The sequence below is a fragment of the Echinops telfairi genome, unplaced genomic scaffold (assembly GCF_000313985.2).
Source record: "Echinops telfairi isolate 266 unplaced genomic scaffold, ASM31398v2 ScPeMD7_3533;HRSCAF=4204_1, whole genome shotgun sequence".
Taxonomy (NCBI): Eukaryota; Metazoa; Chordata; class Mammalia; order Afrosoricida; family Tenrecidae; genus Echinops; species Echinops telfairi.
Genome location: NW_022107432.1, coordinates 10,038,286 through 10,045,906, shown reverse-complemented (window position 1 = coordinate 10,045,906; position 7,621 = coordinate 10,038,286). Strand labels below are relative to the sequence as shown.

At 40.4% G+C, this 7,621-nt stretch overlaps 1 pseudogene; it reads left to right on the top strand.

Annotated features, from left to right (window-relative positions):
- Positions 1–5,736: 5,736 nt before the first annotated feature.
- On the top strand, positions 5,737–6,319 carry LOC105978251 (annotated as a pseudogene).
- Positions 6,320–7,621: the final 1,302 nt, after the last annotated feature.

Here is a 7,621-nt window from a genome sequence, read left to right as displayed (position 1 = left end):
TGTGTGATCATGAGGTGTCGATGGGATCAGGTATCAGGCATCTAAGACCCAGAATAAAACCATACCAAAGTTGAAGGGGGGAAGTGGGGGGGGGCATGGAATGTATACCGAAAGCCCATCTGTAGACAATTGGACATCCCCTCACAGAAGGGTCACAAGGAAGAGATAAGCTAGTCAGGGTGCAGTATAGCACTGATGAAACTCACAACTTTCTTCTGGCTCTTTGGTGCTTCCTTCACCCCACTATCATGACCTCAATTCTACCTTACAAATCGGATTAGACCAGAGCATGCACAGTGCTACAGATAAGAGCCGGCAATGCAGGGAATCCAGTATAATAAACCCCTCAGGCCAACAAGGAGGATAGAGATACCAGGAGAATTAGGGGAGGGTGAGGGGAGAAAGGGGGACTCGATCACAAGGATCAAACTAGAACCACCTCTCAGGGTGACGAATAACAGAAAAGTGGGTGAGGGGTGATGCAGGATGATGTAAGATATGGAAATAATAATCTAAAACTTATCAAGGGTTTGTGAGGGAGGACAGGCAGGGGAGGGAGGGGGAAGAAATGGGGAGAAGATATCAGGGGCTCAAGTGGGAAGAGAATGCTTTGACGATGATGATGGCGGCATATGTGTAAATGTGCTTGACAAATTGGAGGACTGTATGGATTATGATGAGATATAAGAGCTCCCAATAAAAGTATTTTTTTAAATGTTATTTATGACATAGACCTGGTTATTAAGAAGTACTACCCACAAGTCTTGGGTTAGAAAAAATCCCTTGAGTTTAGCAAAGTCTACTGGTTAAAAACAAGAGCACAGTTTGTTGTTGCCGTTATTGGCAGTCATCTAATCAATTCTTTTTACAAGGACCCAACGTGACAGAGTCAAATTGCTCCATTGGTTTCTCTTGGGTCCAGTCTTTAATAAGGAATATGGCAGGATTTTCCCTCTCATTATTGCTGGGTATGTCCAAACTGCCAACAATTGGCACCCTAATGCTTAACTATGGTGCCACCAAGCCATTTTCTGAAAGTCACTTGTGATTTACCAGTCTTATCTGTAGGGCAGAAAAGAACTTCCTCCTGGGATTTGCTAGGCTGTTTTTGAAGCTGACTGCTCCAAGTTTTTCCTGGGGTCTCTGGTTTAATCTCTGTCTTACCAGGGCTCCCACAGCGCTGCTAGGTGTTCCTTAAATAGCTAATTGTCCTTGTTAAACTACAGGTAATTCTCCTATTAAGTTACAAAGACTATGTTTATACTTTCCCAAATGTATACTAGTGGTTGGTTAGATGTCATTAAAATAGAGGACCGTAGTTTACATTTATTTAAGTGTGTGTTGATGGTGAATCATTAGGGATCATTTCCCAGTCATTATCAGCACAATATCTCCTTTACTACATTCCTAGGGATGTGGAATAGAGAAAGAGTTATGGGAACTCAAGAGCTAGGACAGAAGTCTTGTCTCCCAAATCTATTGACGGGACAGCCATGACAACCCTTGCTGAACATAAACAAGGATGATGTGCATTAGGAGTAAGATTCACAGATAAAACCGAACCAAACAAGGAAGTCTATTCTGATTCATGGTGACTGCATGTTTTTCTGAGTAGAACTGTGCTCATGAGAATTATCCAGGGATGATTTTTCAGAAGTAGATCATCAAGTCTTCCTTGGAAGGCTCCTCTGTGTGGTCTCAAACCTCCAAACTTCCAGTTAGCAGATAAGAAAAGTCATCATATGCTCGGGGACATTATTACTCTGAAATTCACTGCTCTCAAGTCCTTTCAGACTCACAGTGGCCCTATAGTACAGAGGAGAACTTCCTCCGTGATTTTCCATGGCTAAAAGTCATTACAGAGCACAAAGCCTCATCTGTGTTGAATGTAGACACTGAGGAGTTTGAACTATAGCCCTTATGGTTAGCAGCTCACCAATTAACCCACTATGCCAAGACATGTGCCTGTATTATTCTTAGGCTATACATAAATGTTCAGATAAGTGTCATGATGGAACACAAATGGAATGTTGAAAGTTAATGCAAATAATGAGCTAAATGTACAGTGATATATTCTCACTAAGAACATAGATTCTAAGTTTCCTGGATAGGCTAGTAGCAGTTCTCTCAAATTTCCACATGTCCTTAGTACGATAAATTCTTTGTTTCCAGTGTCACAGCTGGACTCATAACCAGGACCTTTGAAATTCAGTTGCTGGTGAGCTAACTAGCTTAGCACAGGATTCATATTTCTTAACTTGAAGCAATGAGTTGTCTGTGGGGAGATGTTAAACTAACGTCTGAGTAATGCACCTCCAGAGAGTTCACACAAAGGAGGTGGCTTGCCTTCACACCAGGTCCCCCATGACTTTACTTATTATCCTTAGAGACAAAATAAGATCATTTAAGAATCTGTACAATAATAAAGAAGAAAGTTAAGAGGCGAACGTGATGAACTGTTCAACAGATGTAATAAAAGGAAACAAGCTCTATTAAAGAAGGCCTAGAGAAACGAGGGTTTGTGATTTCATCATTCTCCTCTGAAAGAGCCACCTGGGGTGAAAGATGCTATAGAAGCTTCCTGTGGTGATATAAACTTTTAAATCCCTGCTTCCTTTATCCCGCCAAAGTTGAAAGAAGTGTGATAAGAAAGAGACTTCTCTCACAATGTATACAAAAATTAACTTCAAAATATTATCGACAGAAAAATAAAATCGGTCTTTTAAAAATTATTATTCAGCTAAGCTAACAGAAGGCATAATTTATTGTGCATGTTACATTCAGCCACAACTGAGAACCAAACTAGTCCCAGAATGCCATATGTCTAGGCCAAGGTATCAAGATGGACATATTTACTACAGCATGGAAGCAAGGTGGGCCAAAGAGATGTTAGAAGTGATCAAATGGTGGTGGAACAACATACATCAAGGCATAGTCTAGACAGCAGTGTGCGATCAATGACTTCCACCAGCACCCCCAGTCTCCAGGATTCTCTATTTCTTCTACTGTGGCTTTTGCAGGCATGCACAATAGTATTTACTGGAATCTCTGACTCAACAGTCTACTGTTAATTATGTTTAATATATGTAGTTGAGGACTATCTTCTCATCTCTGAGCTTCTTGATTAAAAATTAGATGGTTCATCCCAGAGGGATGTATTGAGGCATTTCCCCACCTCAGCACACCTTTCTTGGCTTTTTCCCCACCAATGCAGTCTTTAAAGTTTCTCACTTCTTTTATCTTAAGGCTATGGTAGAATGCAGTGTTCTTTCAGAATGGTTATCATGATCTTCCCTTGGGAGATTAATTTATAATGATGCCTGAGAAAATAACAAGGATGTTTCTAAAGTGAACAAGAGACATATGTAAACCTTAGATGTATGAAAGGATTTCAGCTCACACTTAATTGTAGCAATAATCTAAACAATTAGTTCTTACGACATGGATGGCCCTACTCAGTATTTGCCCTTCTGATGAGAATGCCGAAGATATGGGTGCTATAGAAAAATGTGATACAGAAATCAGGTTGTACCTGCTGGTCAGGAAAAAATAGTATCTGGAATTTTAAAAGTCTTGTCTTAAATAATCAGCCATCTAAGTTAGGTGTCAGCTAAGTCCACATGGAAGAAGCACACTAACTTGTATGATCCAAAGATTGTAAATCATAAACTCCAAGATGAAAGGAGGGGATAGTATTAGAGCTTATATTATGAGCGCTCAGTTTGCTGACTATGAATGACTATAAACATCAAAATACATTTGCAGGATCCCCATGTGGGTGAAGCCTTGGGTGAATCCCCTCTGACCATGGACCAGGAATGGTCAATACCCTTGCTATCAGGCAGCTGGAAAGTGGATTAATGCCTAGGTATTTAGGTTAAAATGTAACCTAAAATGTAAAATGATACACTGGAAAGTGGATTAATGCCTAGGTATTTAGGTTAAAATGTAACACTTATCATTTTTTCTCCTATTTGATCCACTTTGAACTTTTCCAAGTTTTTAATATTTTCTGCTTTCTTTATAATTCAGATAGTTCTCAGTTTGTTGTTACTGTGTTTTTGTTTTTTGGTTTTAGTATGTTTTTCTGTATATGAAATCTAGGATAGGTTAGCCCATAGAGAAAGTAACTGGATTAATTGTTTCTTAGGGTGATGGCAGGAGAAGTTGAGGAGGCAATGAGGAGACTATTAATGAGTACAAGAATGAAGAAAATGTTCTAAAACTGTGGTGATGATTTCAGCACTCTTTATACTAGGATTAAACCATTGAATTGTATGATATGTGGATTATATATCAATAAAACTGTTTAAAAACAATCAAGTTTTTGGAATTCCATTGAATAGTTGCCATAACCTTTTGAGATACCCAATCTAATTTTAACTTTTAACTGGCCCAGCTAATGCCCTCTAATGTCATTCTTTAAATTGTATTTTTTAAGGTAGTCTAACAAGACTAAAACTATTTTATTACTGGGAAAACTGATCTACAGACATCCACTGATCTCAGAGACATGCTGAACAATATGTTGCTTAGAATATATCGTAACAATGTGAACTAGAACCCTAGTAGCACAACTTTTGGACTTATATTTGATTTTTAACAGCATTGTGTATTAATGATTTAGGACTAACCCATTTTTTTTGGTGTTCCAGACCCAAGATAAAAGGCCCAAGAAAGCATGGAAGTGACATGGAACTGCCTAGTGACTATCTGTAACATACTTTGTTTCATCCGTGCCACATGTCAAAACTACACGTTATCTTATATGTAATCTTAGATTTTGTTATCTAAATATACCTAATGTTTGTGTTGCAATCTTTTCAATACTTTTGCAATGAGTATAAACAGAAAATCCAGAGTAAAACAACTTCACATTAGAAAGTCTGCTAAGGGTTTGATAGTTAAACGGCTGTCAAGTTGGCAACATCTCACTAAGGCTACAGCCTGATGTCTCCTTGGGGAGATGGCTTCCTTGTTATTGATAAATAGATATTGAAAGAGCTCCTCCTTTTCCCAAGGCTTAGATGCCTCCATTGGCGGCTGGGACTCTGGTTGACAACCACTATGTGACTCGTTGACCCTCGGGGCTCGGGGTAGCCTGCCATTTCCACTGCCTTGGATCCACTGGATCCTGTATCCATTGGGATGCGATCTTCCTGCTGCCTGCTTCCCTTTCCTGGTTCATTAGTCAGCAGCTGTGTGAGTCCAGAAGGATCTCCAGCTAGCATGTGACCCATGGAGAGGTGCTGAAATTAGCTTGCCTCCTCAGCAGCTGAGTGGGCCACTTTCTGGATATACATTTCTTTGTTATCCATAGCTGAGTGTCTTGCTTTTGTTTCCCTAAAGAAAACCCTACCTAACACAAGACTGATGGAAAAAATCTGTAAATGGATAATGTTGATTGCACATCATGATAAATGACACTAACCTGTCCATATAAAAAGTACTAAAATGGCAAATGAATCTGTGTGTCTCTCTGTGAGCGTATCCACCACTCATCTCTTATTTGGTATCTTGATGTCAGGAGAACTTCCAGACTATGGCCAAATAGCCTAACCACCTACTTCTTATAAAAGCAGGTTAATGATTAGTAGCAGAATATTATCTGATACTGTACTGGCAGATGAACCCCTTCGTTTGCAGGACACTCAGCATATAGCTATAAAAGAATTGCATCCTCGCTCTCTGTCTTCCGGTCCCTGGCGCTCTGGGAACTGAGGTGTCGGTGCAGACATGGCCAAGTCCAACAACCACACCATGCACAACCAATCCCGGAAATGGCATCAACAAACCCCGGTCACAATGATAGGAATCTCTTAAGGGGGTGGACCCCAAGTTCCTGAGGAACATGCGCTTCGCCAAGAAGCACAAGAAGGGCCTGAAAAAAATGCAGGCCAACAATGCCAAGGCTACCAGCTGCTGCTCGAGCCGAGGCCATCAAGGATCTTGTGAAGCCCACAGAGGTCAAGGCCAAGATCCCAATGGGCGTCAACCGCAAGCTCAGCCGACTGGCCTACATGGCCCACCCCAAGCTTGGCAAGCGGGCTCAGGCACATATTGCCAAGGGTCTGAGGCTCTGCCGGCCCAAGGCCAAGGCACAAAGCAAGGCTGATGCTCCAGCCAAGGCCACGACTCAGCAAAAGATCCCAAAGGCGCCCAGGCTCCCACAAAGTTGAGTTCTCTGTGTGAGGGCGAGAGGGACTGGTGTGAGCCCCGGGCTGCTGCCTGCATGGCGCTGGTGGCTTCTTGTACTGTTTGTTGTACAAATAAACTCAGGCTGCTCTGTGAAAAAAAAAGAATTGCATCCTCAAAATAGAGTCTACTTTCATTATACGGATGAAGTAAAGTTTTGGACCCTTAATTTCCTCGTGTGGCACAAATGAAACTGATAAGTGACAGCTGAAAGTCATTACTAATCAGAAGGGTGATGGTACAAAGTGTGAACCCAAGGGAATTTGAATCTGCAAAAAAGGAATTGGAATATATAAAGATTGAAATCAGAGACACTAGTGAGCTGAAATGGACTGACATTGGCTATTTTAAATCAGACGGTTATGTTGTCTACTTTGACTTGAATAACATATTGAAGAGGAATGGTGTTATATTCATAATCAAAAGAATGTGCCCAGATCGATCCTGAAGAGCAATCCAGTCCATGAAAGGATAATATCTATATAGCCACCAGGACAACCACTTGTTCTATTATTCAAATGTATTCACCAACCACTAGTGCCAACGATGAAAAAATTGAAAATGTTTTCCCACTTCTGCACTCTAAAACTGATCAAACCTAAAATCAGACGCATTGACGATTATTGGCAATGTGAATGTGAATGTTGGAAACAACAAAGAGTAATCTTTAGTTAGAAAATATAGACCTGGTGTAAAAAAGTTATGCCAGAGGTCACATGATAGAATTTTGCAAGACCAATGCTTCTTCATTGCAAACACTTTTTCAACAACTTAAATGGTGACTGTACATATGGACTTCACCAATTGGAATACACAAGAATAAAATTGACAATATATTTAGATAAAGACAGTGAAGAAGTTTACTGTTATCAATCAGAACAAGGGTAGGGGACAACTATTAAACATACTATTAATTGCTCATATGCAGGTTCAAGGTAAATCTGAAGGAAATTGAAACAAGTCAACAAGAACAAATGAACAATTTCAATCACAATCCATCTGAAGTTAGAGACTGTTTCAACAGTGAAGGAGTAAAAGAGCCCAACAGAAGCTTTCAGCGGGGTGCTCAAGAACACAAGGCGAAGCATTACGAAAAGGACAGGCCTGAGTTAGAACACTGAACGGGAAAAATGCACACACTTGGCATTTCTCCATACGAAAGATCTGAAGAAAAATAGAAAGTCTGAGTTTCAATACCGAAGCATCTAATGGGGAAAAAAAAAACGTAAATGGCATAGGAAGTATCAGGGGAAGAATATGCAAGCCCAGTAAGTACCAAATAGTGGTTCAACTATCAGAAGAAATCATGTGAGCAATAGAGATGAAAGTGAGATATGCAACTGGGGCTGTTTTGAAGGCATGAGAGTGGGGGGCAGTCGCTACACAAAAGGACGGAATACCTGTTGAGATGTTTCAATACCTGAAT